The sequence below is a fragment of the Artemia sp. Qi Xiang Cuo genome, chromosome 3, assembly GCF_049724085.1.
Source record: "Artemia sp. Qi Xiang Cuo chromosome 3, ASM4972408v1, whole genome shotgun sequence".
NCBI classification, from domain to species: domain Eukaryota; kingdom Metazoa; phylum Arthropoda; class Branchiopoda; order Anostraca; family Artemiidae; genus Artemia; species Artemia sp. Qi Xiang Cuo.
The window spans coordinates 73,203,389-73,231,136 of NC_142796.1; the positions used below are offsets into that span (position 1 = coordinate 73,203,389).

The 27,748-nt window shown below is 36.1% G+C and overlaps 1 protein-coding gene across 1 annotated transcript in view; it reads left to right on the plus strand.

Moving 5' to 3' along the window:
* The window catches only part of LOC148954504 (uncharacterized), a 548,520-nt gene that overhangs the window by 354,699 nt on the left and 166,073 nt on the right, over window positions 1-27,748 (plus strand). The window lies entirely within an intron of this gene.

The window sequence follows — 27,748 nt, forward strand, 5'->3', positions numbered from 1 at the left end:
ACTTTAGAAATATCATAACTAAACTTCAACTCTAACAAAAACTCTAAGCTAAAACTCTAATATAAAAATTTAAACTCTTAAATAAAAATCTACAAAACTGTAAATTCAACAATAACTCCAAGCTAAAACTCTAAGTTAAAAATTCTAAACTCTTAACTAAAACTAAACTAAAATTGAACACTAACAAAAACTCAGAGCAAAAACTCTAAGCTAAAACTCCAAAATATTAAATAAAAATAAACTAAAATATAGATATAACATACACTATAAGATATGACTATAGACTAAAACTAGAAAATATTAACTAAAACTAAACTAAAATAGAACTCTAACTAATACTCTAAGCTAATACTCTATGGTAAAACTCCAAACTCTTAACTAAAATTATAATAAACTATAACTCTAACTGAAACTCAAAGGTAAAACATCAAACTCTTAACTAAAACTAAACTGAACTAGAACTCTAACAAAAACTCTAAGCTAAGACTCTAAGGTAAAACTCTAAACTCTTAACTAAAACTAAACTAAACTAAACTAGAACTCTAACAAAAAGTTGAATAATTTCGAAGTCAAAAAAAAAAATTGTTAAAAAAAATTGTTTGTTTTCCTGAAAAAAACATTGAATTAGAGCCATCAGTCCTCATCAATAGGAGTATGGGTATTGTCCAAAAAATCAGAAAAAACCTTGGGATTTTCACGAACCGTCTTATAAACTCATGTAGTTCACCCATTTTTGCCGTTTTAAGCCTCCCACCAACAAAAAATTTCCCTCCTACTTGCCTGGTGATGTCAAACCTACACTCCTACATTTCTTCATCTTAATTGGCCTTAGAAATATCATGAAAAATATACGAGCCAATCAGTTGTTACAATCCTTTTGTTTGTCTGAGTTTAGCATCCGATTTTTTAATTATCACCGACGCATTTCTAACAAACTACTCTCAAGTTAAGGCAGATAAACTCAAGTAGTTCACCCATTTTTGCCTTTTTAAGCCCCCCACTGTGTGCGTGTCGTCTCTCTATGTGTGTCGTCTCTGTGTGTTTGTCGTCTGTGTGTGTGTGTGTTGTCTCTATGTGTAAGTCGTCTCTTTGAGTGTGTAGTCTTTGTGTGTGTGTGTAGTCTCTGTATGTGGGTCATCTCTGTGTGTTTTTCGTCTCTGTGTGTGTGTCGTCTCTATGTGTAAGTCGTCACTTTGAGTGTGTCGTCTCTGTGTGTGTGTGTCGTCTCTGTGTGGATGATGTCTCTGTTTGTGTGTGTGTTGTCTCTATGTGTGTTGTCTCTATGTGTGTTTCGTATCTGTGTGTGTGTGACGTCTCTTTGTGTGTGTCGTATCTATGTGTGTTTTGTCATTTCTGTGTGTGTCTCTCGTCTCTCTGTGTGTGTTGACTCTGTGTGTGAGTATCGTCTCTGTGCATGTGTCGTCTCTATGTGTCGTTTCTGTGTGTTTGTCCTCTCTGTGTGTGATTCGTCTCTTTTTGTCTGTCGTCTCTATGTGTTTGTCGTCTCTGTGTGTGTTTCGTGTCTATGTCTTAGTCGTCACTGTGTGTGTGTGGTCTCTGTGTGTGTAGGGTCCCTGTATCTGTTTTAATTCTATATTCTGTTCATCTCTGTGTGTGTGTCGTTACTAGTTGTATGATGACACTTTGTGCTTACCTTATCGGTTTTTGTGTTTGTCGGCTCAGTGTATAGTGTTTCTCTGTGTGTGTGTGTTGTCTCTAGGTGTTGTGCGTCTCTCCGTGAGTTTCGTTTATGTGTGTGTGTGACGTCTCTTTGTGTGTGTAGTCTCTATGTGTGTTTGTCATTTCTGTGTGTGTGTCTCATCTCTGTGTGTGTGTTGACTCTGTGTGTGTGTATCGTCTCTGTGCATGTGTCGTCTCTATGTGTTTGTCCTCTCTGTGTGTGATTCGTCTCTTTGTGTCCGTCGTCTCTGTGTGTTTTTTTTAATTTTCGGGTCACCTGCCGGAGACTCTGGGCGGGTGGGCGCCCCCAAATATTGTCCCAAAATCCTCTCTCAATTTAGCACTTGTTCACGGATGCCCAGTGTCTCCAATCACTTTCCCAATAGTATCTATTCATTGTCTCAGCTCAGTTTAGAAAATCTGAGCAAATTTCTACTTTTTCAAATTTAGGGTCACTTGCCTGAGACTCTGGGCAGGTGAGGTGGGCACCTCCTAAAGTTTGTCCCAACTTCCACTCTCGCCTTAGAACTTATTCACGGATACCTAAAACCATCAACGGTTAGACTGTTGCCCCTAGCGGTAACCATGCCATGCTCTACACACATACCAACAATATATTTTTGTTTTTTGTTTTCCATTTTCATAATGGGGTCCCAATCGTGCTCATGTCCATCGCTTAGCATTCAGGCCTTGACAAATAAAGCCCAGATATTCGTACCCCAACGCTCCAATCTGAACACTGATTAAGACCCCCATTTTGAGCTAGTGAATTTCAACAATTCAGGCTGGTAGACTAAGACCCCAATTCTGAGCTAGTGAATTTCCACCATTCAGGCTGGTCGACTGAGACTCCAATTCTGAGCTAGTGAATTTCCACCATTCAGGCTGGTGGACTGAGACCTCAATACTGAGCTAGTGGATTTCCATCATTCAGGCTGGTGGACTAAGACCCCAATTCTGAGCTAGTGGATGTCAACCATTCGGGCTGGTGGACTAAGACCCCAATACCGAGCTAGTGGATTTCAACCATTCACGCCGGTGGACTGAGACCCCAATTCTGAGCTAGTGGATTTCAACCATTCAGGCTGGTGGACTAAGACCCCAATTCTGAGCTAGTGGATTTCAACCATTCTGGCTGGTGGACTGAGACCCCACTTCTGAGCTAGTGGATTTCAACCATTCTGGCACTTTGACTTTTCATTCCCAATTAAATTTAAAAAAATAAGCATTTTCAACTAGAAATAAGGAGCATCGTTAAAAACTAAGACGAATGGAAATTATCCTGTATATGAAGTGAGCTGCCTCCTCCGAAATACCTTGTTCTTTATGTTAGCTTATGTTAGACTTTGACTTTTTATTCCCAATTAAATTAAAAAATAAGCATTTTCAACTAGAAATAAGAAGCATCGTTAAAAACTAAGACGAATGGAAATTATCCCGTATATGAAGTGAGCTACCCCCTCCAAAATATCTTGTTCTTTATGTCAGAGTTTGACTTTTCATTCCTAATTAAATTAAAAAATAAGCATTTTCAACTAGAAATAAGGAGCATCGTTAAAAAAAAACTAAGACGGATGGAAATTATCTTCGATTCTGAGCATTTTTGTTTCCCCTCCAAAATTGACCCCTCCTCCCCTGCCCTCAGAAATGGGGGAAGGAGGGGACCTCTGAGCCTTGCCCTTGAGGCAGATCCCGTTTATTTTCGATTCTGAGTATTTTTGGTTTTCCCTCCAAAATTGACCCCCCCTCCCCTGCCATCAGAAATGGGGGACGGAGGGGCCTCTGAGCCTTGCCCTTGAGGCAGATCCCATTTATTTTCGATTCTGAGTATTTTTGGTTTTCCCTCCAAATTGAACCCCCCTCCCCTGCTCTCCGAAATGGGGCGACGAAGGGCCTCTGAGCCTTCCCCTTGAGGCAGATCCCATTTATTTTCGATTCTGAGTATTTTTGGTTTTCCCTCCAAAATTGACCCCCCCTCCCCTGCTCTCAGAAATGGGGGAACGAAGGGCATCTGAGCCTTCTCCTTGAGGCAGATCCCATTTATTTTCGATTCTGAGCATTTTTGGTTTTCCTTCCAAAATTTACCCCCCCCCCCTCCCCTGCCCTCAGAAATGGGGGAACGAAGGGCCTCTGAGCCTTTCCCTTGAGGCAGATCCCGTTTATTTTCAATTCTGAGTATTTTTGGTTTTCCCTCCAAAATTTATCCCCCCCCCTCCCCTGCCCTCAGAAATGGAGGAAGGAGGGGCTCTGAGCCTTGCCGTTGAGGCAGATCCCATTTATTTTCTTTTCTGATTATTTTTTGTTTTCCCTCCAAAATTGACCCCCCCCCTCCCCTGCCCTCAGAAATGGGGGAACGAAGGGCCTCTGAGCCTTCCCCTTGAGACAGATCCCGTTTATTTTCGATTCTGAGTATTTTTGGTTTCCCCTCCAAAATTGACCCCCCCTCCCCTGCCCTCAGAAATGGGGGAAGGAGGGGCCTCTGAGCCTTGCCCTTGAGGCAGATCCCATTTATTTTCGATTCTGAGTATTTTTGGTTTTCCCTCCAAATTTAACCCCCCTCCCCTGCTCTCCGAAATGGGGCGACGAAGGGCCTCTGAGCCTTCCCCTTGAGGTAGATCGCTTTTATTTTTGATTCTGAGCATGTTTTGTTCTCCCTTCAAAATTGACCCCCCCCTGCCCTCAAAAATGGGGGAACAAATGCTCTCTGAGTCTTCTCCTTTTGACATTTCCCATTTATTTTCTCTTCTTAGTATTTTTGGTTTTCATACAAATTTTGACCCCCCCCCCTTCCCTGCCCTCGGAAAAGGGGGAACGAAGGGCCTCTGAGCCTTCCCCTTGAGGCAGATCCCATTTATTTTTAATTCTGAATATTTTTGGTTTTCCCTCAAAAATTGACCCCCCCCCTCCCCTGCCCTCAGAAATGGGGGAACGAAGGGCCTCTGAGCCTTGCCCTTGAGGCAGATCCCGTTCATTTTCGATTCTGAGTATTTTTGGTTTTCCCTCCAAAATTGACCCCCCCCCCCTCTGCCCTCAGAAATGGGGGAACGAAGGGCCTCTGAGCCTTCCTCTTGAGGCAGATCCCATTTATTTTCAATTCTGAGTATTTTTGATTTTCCCTCCAAAATTGACAACACATTGAAGTATTTGCAAATTGGGTGTTTGACAGCTTTTCCTAAAAAACCATTCCTAAATACGCAATTTGACTATCTTTTTTGCAATTTTTAGGAACAGGTGGGGAATCCCCGCTCGTAATTGCTAATCACCTTAACCCTTTTTCTCCATCGTCAAGTACATGCTCCGAAAATATTTTATTCAGAGATTTCATGTTAAAAAATTATCCTATCACTAATTACCCCTTTTTTGCAAATGTCAAACAACACCAAGGAACGTAATTTCCCCGAACACATCAAACTGTTTCCAAGGCAGATTATCTTTTTAAAATGTTCACGCGTAAGTCTAATGTCTCAGGCATGGCTTTTTCTTGCGCAATTCCAATGTACCGTTCATATTGTATACACTTTTGACCATGGGTTTTTCTTCCGCAATTCAATGTATTTTTACATGTATTTTTAGAATCTTATACAAGCTTACTACTACCCCCCAGGGCCCGGAGGCAGGCGTTATGAGTAATACTCTAGGAGAATATATAGTTCTTATTGAAGGGATGCTCGTATAAACTTCACAGAGGGCTCATTTGATTGTAAATTGAAAGTTGTAATTCATTTTTCAAAAGTCAAAAGTGATTGGAGGGCAGTTAGCCTCCCCCCCCCCCCACATACCATTTATTTTTGTCTCAGAGGCACTTCATATAAAAGGAATCGTCGTATATACTTCAAAAGGGGCTCATTTGATTGGAAACCGATAGTTCTAGTGCCCTTTTTAAGAGTCAAAAGTGATCAGAGGGCAACTGGCCCCCCCCCCCCAAGCCCTTTTCCCCCAAATACATCTGATAATAAATTTGAGGTAGCTATTTTGTTAAAATTGGTTCAAAGATCATGTAACAAAAACTCCTGTATTGACACAACCCTCCCTCCCCCCAGGGCCCTGGGCAGGCGTTGTAAGTATTGCTCCTGGGGCATATATGGTTCTTATGGAAGGTATGCTAGTATTAACTTCGGAGAGGGTTTATACAATTGGAAATTGAAAGTTTTCGTCTACTTTTTAAGAGTCAAAAGAGATTGGAGGGTAACTCCACCCCCCTCTCCACGCCCTATGTTCCTCAAACCCATCTGATAAGAACTTTGAGAAAGCTATTTTTTTCAAAACAGTTCAAAGGTCAGATAGCAAAACTCCGGTGTTGACACGTCCCCCCAGGGCTCGGGGGAGGGGGCAGGCATTGTAACATATGTCCTGGGGCCGTATGTGGTTCTTATGAAAGGGATGCTCGTATAAACTACCGAGAGGGTTCATTTGAATGGAAAGTAAAAGTTGTAGCTAATGTTTTTAGAGTAAAAAATGCCGGATGGAAACTAGCCCCTTTCATCCTACCTGCCGTTGGGTTTATCGGATGGATAAACCCATCCGATAAACATTTTAGGTGACCATTTTTTTAAAAATAGTTTAACAAACAGATATTAAAACTCGGAGGGTTAACACAGCCCCCGAGGTCCCAAGGACAGGCGTTGTAAGTTATACTCTGGGGATATATATGGTTCTTATAGAAGAGATACTCCTATAAACTTCAGAGAGGGCTCATTTGATTGAAAATAGAGAGTTCTAGTTCACTATAAAAGAGTAAAAAGAGACCGAAGGTTAATTAGCCCCCCCCCCCACGCCCTTTTTCCCCAAACCCATCCGATAAAAATATTTGAGATAGCCATTTTGTTAAAAATAGTTCAAACATCGGATAATAGAAACCCTCAAGGGTGACACAAACCCATTTTTTCACTTTGATATTGTTACTTTGATACCAGTTTTGATACTTTGATGAATATGTATATATATATTTTTTTTTTAATTTGATTTTGAAATAAGGAATTTTTAAAAACTTGAAACTTTTTGCAATCAAAAACGAACAAAAATTAATTTAAAAAAAACTTTACGAAAAATAAGTTTTTAAAAGAAAAGTAGGTGCCATTTTAAACTTAAGCTCAGCAGATACAAATGCACTTTTAAAATTCAAAGTCAAAACGACCATAAATTACTATTAAAGAATAAATGAAGCCCAAAACAAACATAAATTAAATAAACAATCATAGCAAAAACGTACAACAAGTAAAAATATAAATGAATAAATAGATCTTAAAGCGAGTAATGCTTATATTGAATATAAAAATCAAGCTTAAGATGAAAAGAAAATATTTTCCTATTGAAGTATAAATGAAACTTAAAACGAACAGAAATTAAATAATCAATCAATGCAAACAAACATACAGTAATGTAAATTAATAAATAAATCTTGAAATGAGTGAAACTTAAAATGAATATGGAAATCAAGCTTGAAACGAACAAAAATCACTACAAACAAGAGTTTGGGTATGATCTCCTTCTCTCACTGCAAAAGTCTAAAACCTACTGCGTCATTGGCGCTTTACTGAAAACTATATTCGTTTTGAACAGTCTTGGAAAGTATAAACAACATCAAATTGAACATTTGATGTATAATGATATTAATTGCTGAAAGATACATCAGTTCAAGAATTTATTTCACTACAAATTTTGTTCGTTTCAAGCTTGATTTGCATATTCAATTTAAGTTTCCATCGTTTTAAGATTTATTCATTAATTTACTTTAGTATCTATTGTATGTTTGTTTGCATTGATTATTTATTTAATTTCTGTTCGTTTTAAGTTGCATTTATACTTCAATAGGAAAATATTTTTTTCGTTTTAAGCTTGATTTTCATATTCAATTTAAGCATTACTCGCTTTAAGATCTATTTATTCATTTATATTATTACTTGCTGTATGTTTTTGCTTTGATTGTTTATTTAATTCCTCTTCGTTTTGAGTTTCATTTATTCTTTGATAGTAGTTTTTGGTCGTTTTGAGTTTGAATTTTAAAAGGTATATATATCAGCTGAGCTTAAGTTTAAAATGGCTCAAGCTGAGCTTAAGTTTAAATTTCACTACAAATTTTGTTCGTTTCAAGCTTGATTTGCATATTCAATTTAAGTTTCCATCGTTTTAAGGTTTATTCATTAATTTACTTTAGTATCTATTGTATGTTTGTTTGCATTGATTATTTATTTAATTTCTGTTCGTTTTAAGTTGCATTTATACTTCAATAGGAAAATATTTTTTTCGTTTTAAGCTTGATTTTCATATTCAATTTAAGCATTACTCGCTTTAAGATCTATTTATTCATTTATATTATTACTTGCTGTATGTTTTTGCTTTGATTGTTTATTTAATTCCTCTTCGTTTTGAGTTTCATTTATTCTTTGATAGTAGTTTTTGGTCGTTTTGAGTTTGAATTTTAAAAGGTATATGTATCAGCTGAGCTTAAGTTTAAAATGGCCTTTACTTTTCTTTGAAAAACTTATTTTTTGGAAATTTTTTTTTTAATTAATTTATATAACAATTACTCGCTCTCGGGTCTCAATCACGGCATTCATTTGACTGTCTATAGCCGGTGTGTACCATTAAGCGAAACAGTACCGTAATTTCTTATCAAAGGGCACTAGAACTTTTAATTTCCGTTCGAATGAGTCCTCCCCCGATATTGTACGACCACTGGGATGATACGATCACCCCTGGTGAAAAAAAAAATAAACACGCATCCGTGATCTTTCTTCTGGCAAAAAATACAAAACTCCACATTTTTGAAGATAGGAGCTTCAAACCTCTACAGTAGGGTTCTCTGATAGGCTGAATCTAATGGTGTGATTTACATTCAGGATCTATAATTTTTAGCGGGTCTTTCCTTCTTTTTTCGAAAATCAGTAAAATTTTCTCAGGCGCATAACTTTTGATCAGTAGGACTAAACTTGATGAAATTTACATATTTGAAATCAGCATTAAAATTTAATTTTTTTGATGTATCAATTTGTATCAAAATCTCGTTTTTTAGGGGTTCGGTTACTATTGAGCCGGGTCGCTCCTTACTTACAGTTCGTTACCCCGAACAGTTTCAAAGAGTAGAACTGATTCAAAATGGAAAAGATGGAAAAATACAAGACAAATCACTTAGGGGATTCTGTAACAATTAGTAACGCCGGTGGTTGCCCACGAGATATTCTGCCATACTATTAAAAGGATTCCTCCCTGTTACCATTCCGTCTTAACAACAGGTCTATTCACATTATTTGAAACCCTTAGCCTCTAGGCACTGAGGATTTTATCCCCCTAAAGGCAAGTTCTCTCGACCTTTTGGTCATTCCAATTAAAATGGCTATCTCAAAATTTTGAATACCTGTTATTTTATTGGCGATCGGTTATGCTCCAATAGGTTTTGACCCTTAAAACGGGTGCCAGAAATTTTAATTACGATCGGTTATTCCCTTCTCCAACTTGCTACAAACTTGGAGATAGAGATACATCTATCGAAAAAAAATCAGTAGCATACACATTTTGCTTGTCAAGAAAACCAATGAACATTGAAAGGGCAGATGGGGCTATTCACTGACAATGATTCATTAAAAAAAAAAACTGATTAGACACTAGAAAATAAACAAAAACCATAACATAAAAAAAAACGATAGCTTGAATACTTCAGAGCGAACATTTCACCAAAACTATGTTTGATATGAAAAGGACTTCTTTGATCGTGAAAGTAGGGAAACTAGCAGCATCTTCTATATAATCAGGTAATATGTATATTCTAAAATGAGGACCATAATGATGAATCACAAAATATACCCTTGTGATGCTCCTGAATTAAAATCACTTGGTGAAAGTGATGAAAAACTTAGACTCATGGCTAATTAGAGTAAAGCCAAGACAGATAGTCTTAGGGAGAGGCACAAGCTGGCATAACTTTTTCAAAATTGTATAAAAATGATTCATTTGACTTGTTAACAGATAGTCTATCATCCATCCGAGGGTAAAACTAAGGTAGATAGATATGGAGTAAGAATAATTCAAATCAGGTCTCTGAGCCATTTGAAGGTATAGCCATTAAGCCCTTTGAGCCATTTTTAGACTATTTGAATTACACATCAACTTGGTTAGTATCGAACCAGCAATCCTAAAAGATCACCAGAGGGCTCATTTTATTGAAAATTAAAAGTTCTAGGGTTCTTTGTAGTGAATGGAAAGATTGGAGGTTGACTAGCTCCCTTTCCATGCCAGTTTTTTCCCACGGACGTTTGATCAAAATTTTCTAAGGGTAATGCTTGAAATCAGGGACCTTAACAAAATCATCAAATTCAGATAAAGGGGTGTCATTTTGTAAGATGAAGCAAGAATAAAAAAAAAATGCATTGGAGACATATTGTTGTTTGCTATGTTAGCACTACCACATTGATTATGAAACAAAAGTTTTGCTAAGTTCTGACAATAATGTTTTTGTCTTTTTTTTAGCTATGTTTTCCCATAAAAGCTAAGATTGAACAATATTCTTGCTTCTTTTATCTCAATAGACAACACATAGTTTTATTTTTTGCCTAGGTTATCAAGGACAATTTTTCTCAATTAGTCTAGGTACTTTCACTTTAATTCACCCATAAAAACGTGAAAGCGATAAGGGATCGCTTATATAAAACATTAATATTGATACTTTAGGGCCTAGATTTTTAATAAGTACATTATGGAAGATTGGTTTCTTTTTTTTCTACCGATGTTTAAAAGTGAATTCTGCAATACAAAAAAATTGAAATTTTCCAAATTCTTAACATAATAATTTAATGTCCAGCTACGTGACGATATTACTAGTTACTTGCCTTGACACACATACATATAACCTTAAATGATATTTGGAGACTGTTTCCATAAAACAAGGAAACTCGACCATTTATTTCCTTAATTTGTAGATCGCAACTAATTATTTATTTCCGCAGAAAAAGAAAGCGATTAATTGCTGCCAGCAATGGCTTGTGGAGGGAAATAATGGAATTACCTGAAATCTTAGTAGGTCCAGACATTAGGCTATACCAATTGCTATTTTTTCAACATAGGGTTAATAATTCCTCACCTTACTTGTAAACAAATCCTTTAAAGTGGCTTGGAGAGGATATTGTAAAAAAAAAATATGATCCAACTACCAAGCTTTGCAGGTTACTGTGGAATTCTTAGGTTTTCAAGATGAAAGTTTCAGGAAGTGTATAAGGGGAAGTTATACTAAATTAAAACATGCTATGGATATACCGGTTATCAAAAGGACACTTCTGCAATATCTTACTAGATATATTAACTTGGAAGTCCTCCCCCTTGTACCCCAATTATAGAGCGAGTGGCATTCGTGCTCCATTGAAAGTAATATATTATCATTATAACATTGACAAATAAATAGATTAACAAAAATTCTCTGAATTAATGTGAGTTAACTCATGCTAAATCGCAATTACAGCACTGCGATTGCTAAGGATATTAAGAGGAAACTTATAGGGAATATTTAGGGGGAGTTTCAATCAAACAAATACAACTATGCACATACAGGTTCTCAGAAAGGCATATAAGCAATATCATAGACAGCGCAGCGCCGTCATATATAAAATATCGTAGAAACTTTTAAAGGAGCTAATCCGATAAAGAATTAAGGGTTCTAGTGCCCTTTTTAAGAGTAAGAAGTGATCAGAGGGCAAGCAGCCCTCTTTCCAGGCAGATCAATTTTCAAAACATATACAATAAAAATTTTTAGATAGCCATTTTGTTCAGCTTAGTTGAACGGCCAAGTAACTATGTCTCTAAGGATATTGGGTATTTCAAACCCCCACAGTTATGCAATTTGCCCATTAGACTTTAAAGTTAAATACTGCTCTAAGTCTAACTCATCAGGTACTGTGTGTATGCTGGTTGCCAGTAAGACATCTCAGCAATATCCCAAGAGCGACTGAGGGTATTAGGTTGAAACTTTTAGGGTCACTACCATTACTACTTTTGCTCTTACAATTTAATAACTTGCTCCTACGATAAATAACCGGGTATGACTCGAAATAAGCAGAAATTATAACAAAAGACATTTTAAATGTTTTTACTTTTTTAACTTTAATAAATATGACGAGTCTAACTCCGACTTCATTCAGCAAAAATTACTAATAATCTCTCATTCGGCTAGTTAAAGCTAAGTTTTTCAGCAAAAATTACTAATAATCTCTCGTTCGGCTAGTCAACGCTAATTTTTTCAAAGCGGGGCCATTTCTCAAAGAAAACACACAAAAAAAGAAAAATATATTAAATATTCCTTAATTTTCCGCGCAATATGACTAAAAATGAAGAATTTATACACAGTTTAAACTAGCTAGTGCAAAGTTTGCTAAAGATCAGCTGTTTTCTTGCGAAACCACACAAAATTAGAAATAAATGCTAAATGTTAGTAGTGAGGTGGTTCCAGAATCCACCGCTCTGATAGGGAATCAGCATAGGATTTCCACATTTCAGATAGCCACGATTTCCACGAGTCAGATAGGTGAATTAGCATAAGATTTCCACAAGCCAGATAGGGAATTACCATAGAATTTCCAAGAGCCAGTTAGCCACGATTTCCATGGGTCAAATAGGAGAATTGGAATATGACTTTCACGATCCCAATAGGGAATTAGCATATAATTTCCAAGTGTCACATAGGGAATTAGCATAGGATTTCCACGGGCCAGATACGGGATGTATAAGTGGAGCTACTAATCCCTCAAGCTGTCACAAATGTACTATAAAAGCGCAGCCCATGGATTTTAAATGGTCATAGAGGAAATTAGCATAGAACTTCCGTGAGTCAGATATGAGGTATGTAAATTGGGCTACTAAAATGGCATTTTCGGTTAGGGAGGGGGGTATTTTTCTATAAGAAAATATTCACTTTTCACTACAAATGATCGTTTAAACGGAAAGGAAAAAGCCCCAATAGCTTTCCTTCTGATGAACCCTATGAATTGAGGTCAGCATGGTACAACATACCACCATTCTCCCACCCGACAACGCCCTTTGGGAGCGAATTATCATACATATCGGTTTATCGACCTTCTTGCTCTCAAAAATAAATTTCGTAAATTAAAAAATGACCACTGTTTGTAATTGGATAGCGGAAACTTTCCAATTCATTGCTAGACTGCGATGTTCCATGCTAATTCCGAGTCTTTGAAAGTGAATGGTTGATAAACGGCAGCTTCTAGAAGGAATTATTGCAGATTTGACATTTTTAGAGGGCCTTTTTCCAGCAAAAATATTCACTTACACTAGAATTGGTTGTTTAAACTTTATGAAAAACCGCCATTAGCGTTTCTGAAGATGAATTCTAAAAATTTAGGTCAATGTTGCATAATAAGCCATCCCCCACCCCCGACAACACCCTCTGGGAGCAAATTATCACACATATGGATTTGTCATCCTTTTTTCCTCAAAAATAAGTCATTGTGATAAACGGCAGCCTCTAGCAGACATCATTGCACATATGGCATTTTCGGGGCATCTTTCCAGCAAAAATATTCACTTACACTAGAATTGATCGTTTAAACTTAATGAGATACCCATTGTTTTCACAAATACCTAGGGGGCAATTTTGACCAAGGATATGCTAGCACTTGGGTATTTTAAGCAATTATTTACGATAATTTATCATATGTTTCATATTTTTAATCTTTTCTAGGGTTTATAGGTTGAGGTTTGGGAATTTTAAGAGATTATTTTTCGGGTTTTAATACTTTTAATTATTTTTCATCATTTTTCTGGAGTTTAATAGAACCAGGGCATGAAAATATTCAACCCCGAGACCAGAATGGCACTGCGATACCGTTTTCACAAACACCTAGGGGGTAGTTTCAACTGTGGATATACTAGCATTTAAGAATATAAGCAATTATTTTCGATATTTCAACATTTTTTTCATATTTTTAATATATTCTAGGGCTTATGGGTCGATGCTTTGAGAATTTTAAGAGATTATTTTCTATATTTTAATGTTTTTACATATTTTCCATTATTTTCCTGAGGTTTAATAGATCCAGAGCATGAAAACATTCAACCCTTAGACCAGATTGGCACTGTTATACCGTTTTCACAAACACCTAGAGGGGCAATTTTGACTAAGAATATACTAGCATTTGAGAATTTAAGCAATTATTTTGGATAGTTTAACGCTTGTTTCATATTTTTAATATTTTCCAGGGTTTCTGGGTCGAAGTTTGAGAATCTTAAGAGATTATGTTTTTTATTTTAATATTATTACTTATTTTTCATTATTCTCCCGGGGTTTAATAAATCCAGGGCATGAAAACATTTGACCTCGAGACCAGAATTGCACCGTGATACCGTTTTCAAAAACACCTAGGGGACATATTTAACTAAGGATATACTAGTATTTAAGGATTTAAGCAGTTGTTTGCCATATTTTACCATTTGTTTAATATATTTAATGTTTTCTAGGGCTTATGAGTCGAGGTTTGAGAATTGGGGAATATGGGTTTTGGGTTTAATAGATGCAGCGCATGAAAAAATTCAAACTCGAGACCAGAATTGCACTATCTCTCTTCCTCTTTTCTTCTTTTTTTCTTCTCTTCTTTTCCCTTCTTCCAAGTTCTTCTAAGGTAACTGCTTTTAAGTTAAGTTCTTTTAGGTTAACATTGGCCGCTCATGCTAATCTTAGCGAACCTAACTCAAAAGTACTTAAGTTAGAAGGACTTGGAAGAACAGAAAAGTTCCATTTCAGTTACATTGCCATTAAGAATTTTTTCCTAATGAAGAGGAAAAAATATGTAATTCGGTTAAGTGATTCACCATAGAGGAGAAAAAGTACTTCAGTTCTAAATTTTTTTAAAGAAAATTTTGAGTTCTTTTCTGGACTTTTCCATAGAAGAGAAAAAATCTTAAACTTCCATTCTGAATTTGTTCCGGTGAAGAGAAAAGTCAAACTTCAGTTCTGAGTTTCCTCAAGAAAGAAAGAAATTCCACTTAAGTTCGGAATTTTCTCAAAGAAAAGAAAACAAGTAACACTTCGATTCTGAATTTTTTCCAAAGAAGATAAAAAATTTTCCTTTTAGTTCTATGTTTCTCCATAGAAGAGAAAAAATTCCTCTTCAGTTCTGAGTTTTCTCAAAGAAGAGAGAAAGCTACCCTTCAGTTCTGAGATCCTTCATAGAAGATAAGAAGTCCCACTTCGTTCTGAATTTTCTTAAAGAAGAAACAAATTTTGAAGTTCTGTTCTGAATTTTTCCTTAGAAGATAGAAAACATTATGCTTTGATTCTGAATTTTTTCCTAAGAAGAGAAAAAGTTCCACTTTAATTCTGACTTTTTTCAAAGAAGTGAAGAAAAGTTCAAGTTCGCTTCTTAATTTTTCCCGATGAACGGAAAATGTCACGCTTCGATTCTGAATTTTTTCAAAGATATACTCTTGTTCTGAAATTCCCCAAAGAAGATAAAAAGTTCGACTTCATTTCTGAATTTTTCAAAGAAGAAAAAAGTTCTAGTCGTCTTCTGTATTTTTCCATAGAAGAGAAAAATGTTAGTGTTCGATTCTGAATTTGTTCCACAAGAAGAGAAAAAATTTTTAAACTTCGATTCTGAATTTTTTCCGAAGAAGAGAAAGAAATTTACTCTTCAGTTCTGAGTTTCCCCAAAGAAGAAAAAAGTTCCAATTAAGTTCTGAATTTTTTCAAAGATGAGAAAGATATACAATTCGATTCTGGATTTTCCCAACGAAAAGAAAGAAAAGTTCAAGTTCTGCTCCGGATTTTTCGTAGAAGAGAAAAAAGTTATGCTTCGATTCTAGATTTTTTCCAGAGAAGAGAAAAGTCATACTTCGATTCTGGATTTTTTTTTCCAGAGAATTAAAAAATTTCCACTTTAATTCTGAATTTTCTCAACGAAGAGAAAAAAGTTACATTTTGATTCCGAATTTTTCCAAAGAATAGTAAAAGGTTCCAGATCAATTCTGAGTTTTCTTAACGAAGAGAAAGAAGTCCCACTTCCGTTCTGGATTTTCTTTTCTAGAGAAGAGAAAAAGTTAAGGTTTGATTCTAAATTTTTCCGTAAAAGATAAGGAAAGTTACAATTCAGTTCCAAGTTTCCCCAAAGAAGGAAAAAAGCTTCACATTATTGCAGAATTTTCTCAAAGATGAGAAATAATTACACTTCGATTCTGAATTTTCTTAGAAGAAGAGAAAAAAGTTCAAGTTCAAGCTCTGAATTTTTCCAAGGAAGAGAAAAATGTTAAACTTAGATTCCGGATTTTTTCCAGAGAAGAGAAAAAGTTAAAACTTGATTCTGAATTTTTAGTGGAAGATTAGTAAACTTACACATCAGTTCTGAGTTTCCCCAAAGAAAAAAATAGTTCCACTTAAGTCCTGAATTTTCTCAAAGATGAGAAAAAAATTATTCTTCGATTCTGGATTTTTCCGTAGAAGAGAAAAATTGTTATGCTTAGAATCTGGATTATTTCCAGAATAGAGAAAAATGTTAAACCTCAGTTCTGAATTTTCTCAGGGAAGAGAAAAAGTTACACTTTGATTCTGATTTTTCCGAAGAATAGAAAAATGTCCAGATCAATTTTTAATTTTCTCAACGAAAAGAAAAAGTCCCATTTAGTCGAAATTGCCCGCTAGTATTTATGAAAACTGTATCGCAGTGCCATTTTAGTCTCAAGGTTGAAATTTTTCACACCCTGGATCTATTAAACCCCAGGAAAATAATGAAAAATATGTAAAAATATTAAAATATGGAAAATAATCTCTTAAAATTCTCAAACCTCGGCTTATAAGGCCTAGAAAATATTAAAAGTATGAAAGAAATGTTAAAATATGGTAAAAAATTTGCTTAAATCTTTAAATGCTAGCATAACCATGGTCGAAATTACCCCCCTAGGTGTTTGTGAAAACGATATCCCAGTGCCATTCTTGTCTCGAAGTCGAATGTTGTCATGCTCTGGATCTATTAAATCCCGGGAAAATAATGAATAATATGTAAAAATATTAAAATACGGAAATAATCTCTTAAAATTCTCAAACCTCGACCCATAAGCCCTAGAAAATATTGAAAATATGAAACAAATATTAATATATGGTAAATTATTGCTTAAATCCTTAAATAATAGTATATCCTTAGTCAAAATTGCCTCCTATGCGTTTGTAAAAACGGTATTGCAGTGTCATTCTGGTCTCAAGGTCGAATGTTTTCATGCCTTGGAACTACTAAACCACGGGAAAATAATGAAAATATGTGAAAATATTAAAATACGAAAAATAATATCTTAAAATTCTCAAACCTCGACCAACAAGCCTTATAAAATATTAAAAATATGAAACAAATGTTACATTATCGAAAATATTTGCTAAAATCCTTAAATGCTAGTATATCCATAGTCGAAATTGCACCCCTAGGTGTTTGTGAAAACAATATTGCTGTGTCATTCTGGTCTCGAGGTTGAATGTTTTCATGCCCTGGATCTATTAAACCCCGGGAAAAATAATGAAAAATATGTAAAAACATTAAAATACGGGAAATAATCTCTTAAAACTCTCAAGCCTCGATACATAAGCCCCAGAAAATATTAAAAATATGAAACAAATTTCCAATTATCGAAAATAATTTCTTAAATCTGTAAATTCATAGTAGAAATTCCGTGGCGTTCAGCAAAATGGTCGTAAGTACACTTTTTATGATTTTACAGGAGAGTAAAAACAATGAAAAAAATCTTTCTCAAAAATCAAAATTTAAAAAAACTTGAAACTTTTGAGACTGATTCCTCGTTAATTTTCGGAGCGGAATTCGATATAAATGTTCAAATTTTTCAATTGTTTTTTATTTAGAAGATAAGGGACTTATGACTTTTTTGCAAAATGACAATTTTAAAAATTCGACTTTTTTTAATTTGCAAAAAGGGCAAAAGTCGTTTCAGAGTTTTATTTCTTCGCTTACAGTGCATCAATTAAAGGCCAAAAATTAATCAAAATCACTTTAAGAATGATTAATCTTCTTCTGGAGGCTCAGCTTCGTCTGGAATATAGTCACGAAGCGCATTGTCCTACAGAACCTTTTTGAAGAAACGGTGGACATCCTCTGGTATGAAAGGATGAATAGAGATGAGGTCATCGTAATTGGCTTTGCTGATTGTGTGGCCATTGGGAAATTTCGGGGAAAGAACTGGGATAGTAGCAACTCTACCCCTTTTTCGTAAATTCATGGTTCGGAATGGCTCGTCATTCTTGTGGGAAGTTTTGAACTGCACTTTTCCTAGTTCCTTTGCATACCGGAACCAACGGATGTCAGTCCACTTGAATTCTTTTTTGTCAACGTCAATGTTTCTTCTGACAAAGACTTTCTTAAATCATTCAGCAAAATCTAAGATTTCATCCTTTTCATTTGATGAGCATTCATAGATATCTTGCCTCTGGCAGTCCTGATAATATTTGCCCAGTCTGCAGGCACACTGACTTGAATGTTAGTGGTTTTCTTGGCCTTCTCTATCTCTGCATGATCCGAATCATATTCAAGATGTGTCTGGCATGGTTCGAGAAACTTCTGGTCAATTACTTCCAGCTCTCCAACAGTAACTTTGGAAATAAAGTAAGATAGCATCCCAGTAATAATAGAATTTCTATTCTGACCACTGCATGTGTCAGAGAAAATAACGATGTGCTTGAGATTGGGCCGAATTTTACCAAGCAACAAAAATAAAGCGGAAGCAACCTCACTAGCTCCCTTTTCTGACTGTCCCTCATGCCACAAAAAATTGTGGGATTTCTCTCCTTCTCCTGAAACATGCACTGTTAAATTATAAATCCAGAGCTGACGCTTATAGAATACTAACTTCGCCTTAACATTTGGGGTTGGAAGGCATTGTTGCATGTTAAACGTCCAAAGTTCCAAAGTTCCCCCTGGTCTTAGTGCTTTTTCTTTGTCTTCCTGTTTTATATCATAAGCTAGTTCGAAGGCATTGTCATGCTGCTCTTTTTGAATGATGCAGGGTTTCCAGGATCAGGATCTGCCTGAATTTTTATTTTTAAGCTTTCACATAGACCACAGGAATCATTGGCTGGAGGTTTGAATCCGAGATTGAAGTTTTCATAGAACACTTTCTTATAGTGACTGATCGATACATTCTTTCTGCCCTCTTCTTCACACTTTCCCTTGTAAAGGTTAAACATTTTTGCAATATTTAAATTCAAGGATAGATACTCTCTGGAGGTATGGGCTCTTGAATAATGTGACTCAAAGGCCGGGAAAGAGTTTATGTGTTTTTTTATAAACTCCATATCAGTTTCTGGACACCTGTTGTACGCTTGTCTCTCGGGGATTGAATGCGGTGTCTGGATTACACCAAACTCAGTTATCTTTGAAACTATTCCTCTCAGTTCTCTATCTGTGATGTAGAATGTCCCAATTAAACCGGTTTGACAGACAGTTTCTACTTCTCTAGTGATATTCATGAGTGTGTACTGGTAGGAAGAACTTCTTACCCTATTTCTCTCGTCCACTCTCTTTCTCTGTCGCTTTGGTTGACCTTTTCTAATCAGTCCAGCCAAAAACTGCTGTTGCGCCAGTTTGTCACCAGCTTTCCAATAAGAGTCAAACATTGCTTTCCTGGCTTCATTATCTACTCTATCGAAACAGCTCCCCTTACATTTTTCAGAACAGTCCTTGAAAGTTCTAGCACTATGTACTTTCTTGGAGAGGGTCATGTACTCTTCACCCTTTGCTTTCAACCTTCCTTGTTCCTGTCGGCTCAGCTCATGGAGGTTTTTTCGTCCATTCTTTCTTCCTGAAGACTCCAGAATTCCAGCTTGATTGTTTCTATCAACACCGTGGTTTGCATTCAAGTTTTATTCAGAAAATCTGCATTTCCCTGGCTTGTATCTTGATAGTTTTTCTCAGAACTATGGGTTGCATTCAGGTTTTCCCCAGAGCCATCTGCATTTCTCTGATTAGTATTCTGATCTCCTTGTCGTGGTTTTCCCTGATTTGCAGTGATATTCTCATCAGTTTCATTTGGTCCTTCCTCATGATCCTTACTTTGTCGGGTGTGCAAGATTAATGAATCATTACTGAGATTGGTTGTCTCTGCCTGGGGCTCCACTTCGCCTTCAGCCTCACTGTAGTTGTTGTCAGAAGGCTCATATTCTGACCCAGATGTGCTACTGAGGTCTTCCGAGCTATCATCAAACAAAAGCTCAGTGACAACATCCAATGACAGTCTTCGTCTTGAAGATCTTTGTCTCTCCTCCATGCCTGAAAAATCTAGCTAAACGTTTTTTCATGTTAAACTTCTCAAACTGCAAATCTAAATACCAAACATTCACAAATATCAACAAAATACAAAAAGGAGGAAAATAACAGATATCGAAAAAGTCTTGCCACCTCATAGCCTAGCGTCATAACAGAAGTCAGTTTCTGAAAGAAGCCATTTAGCGCTGAGAATATTTTTGAAATTTTTCACTTTTAGGAGACATATGGGTTTTGACTAACATATTACGTAGCCTAATTGGTATAAATTTAGAATTGGTACTGATGACAAGGAGACATGTTAAGAAAACAATTCTCACTTTAAAATATGTATAATGGTCCTAGTTAACATATTATCCAAGGGGAGAACCTTTATCATGAAGTCGTTTCTCTAAAAATCCTTCTTTTTCCAACTTAAAAGAAAAAAATTTCCATTTTATCCACCCTAGAAACGTATTACGTAAATCTTTCGAAATTACCGCTATGAATTGCCAAATAAGTTGTTCTATAGATAGCGTTCATCCCGATCATTGTTAATTCTGTTTTTTTAATCAGGTGTGGCGAAAATACCGTTTTTTTAATGCCATATGTTTGTCCGATCTCCCCTACTTGGGAATTGCTTCACGCATTGAACGCCATAGACGTTCAATATTTTGTGTGTGGGCCCCAGTCACAGGGTCCACAAAATTCAAAGAATGATTGACAGTTAGGTGCTGAAAATCTTGCATGCTGCCACTGCTTTATGTTTAAACACGTGTTGTGTCATTAACTAACAGCAGCCAGGATGAACGCTATCTATAGAACAATTTGTTTGGAAATTTATAGCGGCAATTTCAAAAGATTTACGCATTGGTTGAGAGCATGGCAAAAATTGTAATTTTTTTCTTTTAATTTTGAAAAAGAAGGATTTTTAGAGGAAACACTTGATGATAAAGGTTCTCCCATTGGATAATATGTTAATTTGGATCATTATACATATTTTAAAGTAACAATTGTTTTCTTAACATGTCTCATTGTCATCAGTACCAATTCTAAATTTATACCACGTAATTACTGTTAGGTCTCATTTATCTGCCCGTTTCTCTGTTATTTTAACCCTATATCAGTAGACAGTATTTCCAAAAAATAGTGGTAAACTTGAGGAAAACCATCAGACACTGGTTCCAGATTTTTGCTCACGGCAAAAAATGGGCACTTCCTCGTCACTGTGTTCATGCAGACTTCTCTTCCAGTACTCTTCAATACCACTTTAAATCAGCACAAATACGTCGATTATTTACAAACTAAATGGTAATAACCTGCACTTTACCTTCAGAACAGAATAATTCAATCAAATTTCAGATTGTTTACTATCCATGTGCCGAAGATTCTAAACTTTTTGCGAAATCCAAAAGGGTGCACATAGTTGCGTTCGTTTTCACCGTCCGTCGTTCTTAGTTCAAGCTAAGATATCTCCGTTTTACTCTTATACTACTAATACTAGTAGCAGCCCACTGTAGTACCAAGCCACCTGAGGCCAACATGGCGACGAACACTCCGCCTCCATCCCAATCTATTAAAAGCCTCCCTTTTTACACCCACCCACGAAGTTCCCATTTCCTTTAAATCTTTCTTTATGACTCCCTCCCACCCCAAACGGGGACAACCTGCTTTCCGTTTAGCCCTAGATGGTTAGCCGAAAAAAACAATCTTCGGGAATCTGTCATCCTTCATCCGCACAACGTGCCCTAGCCACCCCAACCTTTCTTTCGTTATAGCCCTAGAGAGCGGTATTGAACCACATTTTTCGTATAGCCTATTGCTTGAAATACGGTCAGTCAGCCGAGTACCCAGAACAATCCTTAAGCAATTTCTCCGGAAAACATCTAGAAAATCTTCATCCGCGTTTCGGAGCGTTTTACTCTTATAGTTCGTTTTATTTCTTCATCCTACCAACGGCGTTCTAAATTCAATAAACGCCTTATAGTACAACTTATCCACCAACACAGATATAAAAATATCTTACCCTTGTAAAGAAAAAATATCCTCCACAGAAAATGCCCCAAAGTCAAACAAATGAAAATCTCTCACTATTTGTTAGTCTATTTGAAAGTTAATGCCAAAAGTAAAACTAAACAAGTAAAACCGAGATAAAAGCTCAGTTCTTCATCCATACGACGACAATTCAACAACGGTTGGATGAAGTTTCGAAAAACGGCTTATAAGCGTGAACTGAAACGTCGTTTTACAAAAAAAAACGGCTTATTAGTAAAACCGAGGTTTGGATTCCGGTTGAATGACGGAAACGAACGCAGCTCATGTGAAGGTTTTGAAAAAATTTGACTTAGGCCCTTTTGGCGTAACGCTTTTTCACGAATTTGAAGTTATGTCCTTTTGGCAAATTTTTTATCTTGGTCAGAACTGAAGATATGCTCATTTTGAATAGACGAATCGATAGATCTCTTCGAGCCCTTTCGAACCCTGTGCTTAACTCATTTTCAGAAAAAAGTGGACTTACGCCCATTTTGCTTAACGCCACAGAATTGGCCCCCTAGGTGTTTGTTAACACGGTATCTCAGTGCCATTCTTGTCTAGGGGTTGAACGTTTTCATGTCCTGGACCTATTAAACCAGGGAAAAGAATGAAAAATATGTAACAATATTAAAACCCGGAAAATAATCTCATAAGATTCTCAGACCTTGACCCATAAGCCCTAGAAAAGATTAAAAATATGAAACAAATGTTAAATTACCGTAAATAATTGCTTAAAATACTCAATTGCTAGCATACCCTTAGTCAAAATTGGTCCTAGGTGTTTGTGATAACGGTGGGTATTTCATTAAGTTTAAACGATCAATACTAGTGTAAGTGAATATTTCTGCTGGAAAGATGCCCCCTAAAAATGTCATATGTGCAATAATGCCTGCTAGAGGCTGCCGTGTGTCAACCATTTAGAGTCATGGACTCGGTATTAGCATGGAATATTGCAATCTAGCACTTAAATGGCAAGTTTTCGCTGTCCAATTAAAAAAAAATGGTCATTTTGTAGTTTACAAAATTTTTTTTTGACAGAAAAAGGATAAAAAATACATATGTGTGATAATTCTATCCCAGAGGGTGATGTCGGGGGGGGGGGGTGTTATATTATGCCACGCGTGCCTCAATTCTTAAGATTCATCAAAAGAAACGCTAATGGCGATTTTTTCACTAAGGTTAAACGATCAATTCTAGTGTAAGTGAATATTTTGGCTCAAAAAATACCTCGAAAAATGTCATATGTACAATAATACCTTCTAGAGGCTGCCATGTATCAAACATTCAGTGTCACAGGCTCGGATTTAGTATGGAACTAATTAGTAGGGAAGTCTAGCAATGAAATGGCAAGTTTCCGCTGTCCAATTAAAAACAATGGTCATTTTTTAGTTTACACAATTTATTTTTGAGAGAAAAAGTTTGAAAAATCCATATATAGGATAATTCGCTCCCAGAGGTTCTTGTAGGGGGATGATATATTGTGCCACGCTGATATCAATTCTTAGGATTCATCAGAAGAAACGCTAATGAGCTTTGTCTTGAAAATGCCCCTAAAAATGCCATATGTGCAATAATGCCTGCTAGAGGCTACCCTGTATCAACAATTCAGTATCATGGAATTAGCATGGAACATCGCAGTTTCGCAATGAAACGGCATGTTTCCGCTGTCCAATTAAAAACAATGGTCATTTTTACTCTCCAATAGCCTTTGACTCTTAAAAAGGCACTAGAACATTTAATCTCCAATCCAATGAGCTCCTTCCAAAGTTCCTAAGACAACTCCTTCTATACGAAGTGCCTTGGTGAAAAAATAAATAATACTCTGTGCCCACATCGCTCTACAAATCAAAACGGTGTAAGTGCATCCAGCTTGTCAAAGAACATAGATACAATTTCTTATGAATGGTATTAAGTTTTTTGCTTCAGGTCAACTTAAGCAGGTATAAAACTAAATTGAACAGTACAATTTTTGCCCGGAGTTTCAAAAGGGTGTATGTTGTTAAAAATTGTTGAAAAGTTTCCTCCAACATAAAAATAGCAAAACAATCAGAAACTAACTTAAAAAAACTTTGTCCACAAAATAAGTTTTTAAAGGAACGTAAAGATCTCTATTAAGTCAAGAATGAGCAGAAATAAATTCAAATAATCTTCCATGCGTCAAACTACCCAAAAACACCATCAATAAATAAATGAAACCCAAAACGAACAGAAATTGCAACAAGTAACCGAGTCAAACTCAAAACGAGCAGAAATTAACTTGTGTAGGGATGACACCCCTCATGCCTTCTGAAGACCAGGACATACTTTGTGCTGTACTGACAAAAAATTAATGTGGATTGACAATTTAATATGCATATATTGTTTATTCTTTGTGTGATGTTTATTCTTCAAAGTCTTAATAATTGTCTATTTATTAATGTTAAAAAAGTGAATACATCTAAAATGTACTTTGTTTTCATAAGGGTACAAGTTATGTTCTGATCTTCAGAAAGTAGGAGGGGGGGATATTTAGGCTTTATTATCTGATAAATATCCCTTTCCTCTTATACAACGATTAACCTATAATATAATTTTTATTTAAATATTAATCTCTTGAAGGGGTTAGCCTGTTTTCATTTTAATAATTTCGCGAGAGGGAATAAATTGGTTTGTACTGAAGTTCTGTTTTGTCTTTTCCCGGGCTAGCTAAATCTTGCCATTGAAGTTTAGTTTATTGGGTAAAGTGAATTTAATTTTGGGGCTCCACTGAATTTATTCGCCCACGGCGTTAGCTGATGGCAAAAGAGGTCACTTTAATTTTTTTTTTGTATATAAGTTGTTTAGTCTAGTGCTCGTTTAGAGTTCTGCGAGTTAATATTGGAGTTTACATTGGTAATAAAGTGAGTTATTCTGTATGATTGTATTGATTTTTTTACCGAACCCTGGTCAAGAAGAGAGCAATAAAAGTTTAGCATCATTGTAATATCCACTGAGGACCCAATACCCTCCAAAGAGATACACTATATAGAAATTTTTGATGGCACCGGCCGTGGCGCATTGGGCCAAATATAATGCCATATACACCCCACAGCACATTATACAAATTATAGGTATAAATTATTTAGATATAAATTTTATAAATTATAAAGATATAAACTATATCTTTATACTGTGCCCCACAGGTAGTACACTTTTCTTGCCCGTACTGGTTATAGTTGTGGTAAGCCTACAGTGCAAATATCAGTGCGGAAGAATTCGTATAATTCATGGCACGTCAGAGTTGACTGTGGCACCGTATGTTACGTCACTTATACTGGTAGCCAGCATCGGTGCCAAAGAATTTACAGTAGTGGCTTCAGAATTAGTCCTGTCAGCCCATTAGTTCACGAATACTGGGGGCAGGATAGTCCACGAGAGACCATGGGCTGTGATACCATACTCTAGTACAATCAGTAGCGGCACTGGTGGCGCTGTGCCACGTACAGTGGTGGTATTAGGGTAATTACAGGTGTAAGCCCTACTCATGTTAATAAGTATGCTTTTTTTTAGTTTGACTCACTTGTTTATTGAATTTTTGTATGTTTTGGGTTTTCATCTGTTAATTGATGGTGATTAGTGGCAGTAGTTAATTTCTGCTCATTTTTGGTTTAATGGAGCTCTTTACCTTTCTTCGATAACCTTATTTTGTGGACAAGATTTTTTAAATTAAATGTGTGGAATATGATGTCTGAATCAGCTCGAAGATAGATTCTTTTGGCTCATTGAAAAACTCGTTCAAAATCCTTTGGCTTTTATAAGTTTTTTCTTCTTTTTTTCTTTTCTATTTTTTTTGCACAATTTTAAATATTTAATTTCTCTGTGACTCCGTAAGTAAGTGACTTTTTTCTCTGAGTATGTAACTTTTTTGTCTGAGTAAGTATCTCTCCCCCCCCCCCCTGCTTTACAGGCCAAGGAGCCTTTGGGGGGATAAGTAAAGCATGTTACTGTATGCGTATCAAACAGTTCGTGGTAACAAATTGTAAGTAAGGAGCGACTAGACTCAATATTTACCAAAACTCTAAAAAACGGAATATTAATAGATACACCAAAAGAATTATCTTATTATGCTGATTCCAAATATATAAAATTAATCAAGTTTAGTGTTACCCATCAAAAGTTACGAGCCTGAAAAAATGTCACCTGATTTTTGAAATAGGGGAGAAATACCCCCTAAAATTAAAGAAATCTTAATGAAAATCACGCCTTCAGATTCAGTGTACTAAAGAATCCTACTGTAGAAGTTTCAAGCTCCCATCTGCAAAAATGTTGAATATTGCTACTTTTGCCAGAAGACAGATTACGGATGCGTGTTAATTTGTTTTATTTTTTTCCCAGGGTTGATTGTATCGAAGTAATGGTCCTAGAAGATTGGGAGAGGGTGCACTCGAACGGAAATTAAAGTTTCCAGAGCTCTTTTTAAGTGACTACAAAGATTGAAGCGCTACTGGGCCATCTTCCACCCCCATTTTCCCCCAAAATTATTTTATTTAAGTTTTGAGATAGCCATTTTATTCAATATAGTTGAAACATCAAATGTTTATGTCTTTAGGTGTAAAATGGCCCCCAACATTCCGTGGGGAGAGGCCTTTATGTTATGTAGTTCGCCCACTGTTTACGAATAGTATTTGTTATTAGGAAGTATACAGACATTTTCGGGGGGGGGGGGGTTGTGTTTGGGATGGATTTCTATAGGGAGAATCTTCCATGGGGAGGATAATTTCTGGGGGGTGAATATTCTTGGGGTAATGTCACACTGGGGAGATTTGACAGAGTTGCTACACGTAATTCTCCTTAATTGTCTTACGTTCTCTTTCCGAAATTTTTCATGTGGAGATGTTCCAGGGAATTATCCAGGGGGTTTTTCCGCGTGTTTTGATTTCCAGAAAATAATTTCCATGGAAGGGAGTATTTCTGGAGTGATCGAGAAACCAATTAGAGATTAAAGTCTTATTCAAATGGAAGAATACCAAGGAGAATTTTTTAGGCAGAATCGTCCATAAGCATTTTTATAGGGAGAGGGGATTCTCAGCGAGGATGGAAGTGTCTGGAGGGAATTTGACGAGGGAAGAGGTGCACTTCACGTTGGATGAAATTTTCACGAAGGAGTTTTTCGTGAGGGGGAGGGGTATATTTCATAGAGGGTGATCAAGATTTACCAGTATTATTTGAAAAATTAACAGAAATTATTTTATGTATGAAGGGTTGCCCCCTCCTCAATACATTGCTCTTTACGCTAAAGTTTGACTGTTTGTCTCAATTTTTTAAGAACATCTACTGAACCACGGGGGCTTTTTAATTAGAATAAGAAGCTTTTATAAAAGTGCTAACAGCTTTAGCGTAAAGAGCAAGGTATTGAGGAGGGGGTAACCCTTTGTATACGGAATAAATCTGCCAAAATTAATATAAAAATTTTGTTTTCATTTTTCATGTACGGTTCAGCCAAATTCGATTATGCATTAGTTGAAAAACATTCAGAAATCAAATAAAAAACACATTTTTTAACTAAAAGTAAGGAGCGATATTAAAACTTAAAACGAACAGAAATTATTTCGTATATGAAAGTGGCTGTCCCCTCCTGAGCGTCTGTCTCTTTACACTAAAGCTTATATTGTTTTAAAAAGTAGAGCTGTGACAAAGAGTCAAACTTTAGCATAAAGAGCGAGGCGTTGAGGTGCGGACCTACCCTTTCATGTACGGAATAATTTCTGTTCGTTTTAAGTTTTAGTGTCGCTCCTTATTTTTAGTTAAAAACTTGTTTTTCTTATTTAATTTCATTAAGAACGAATCGT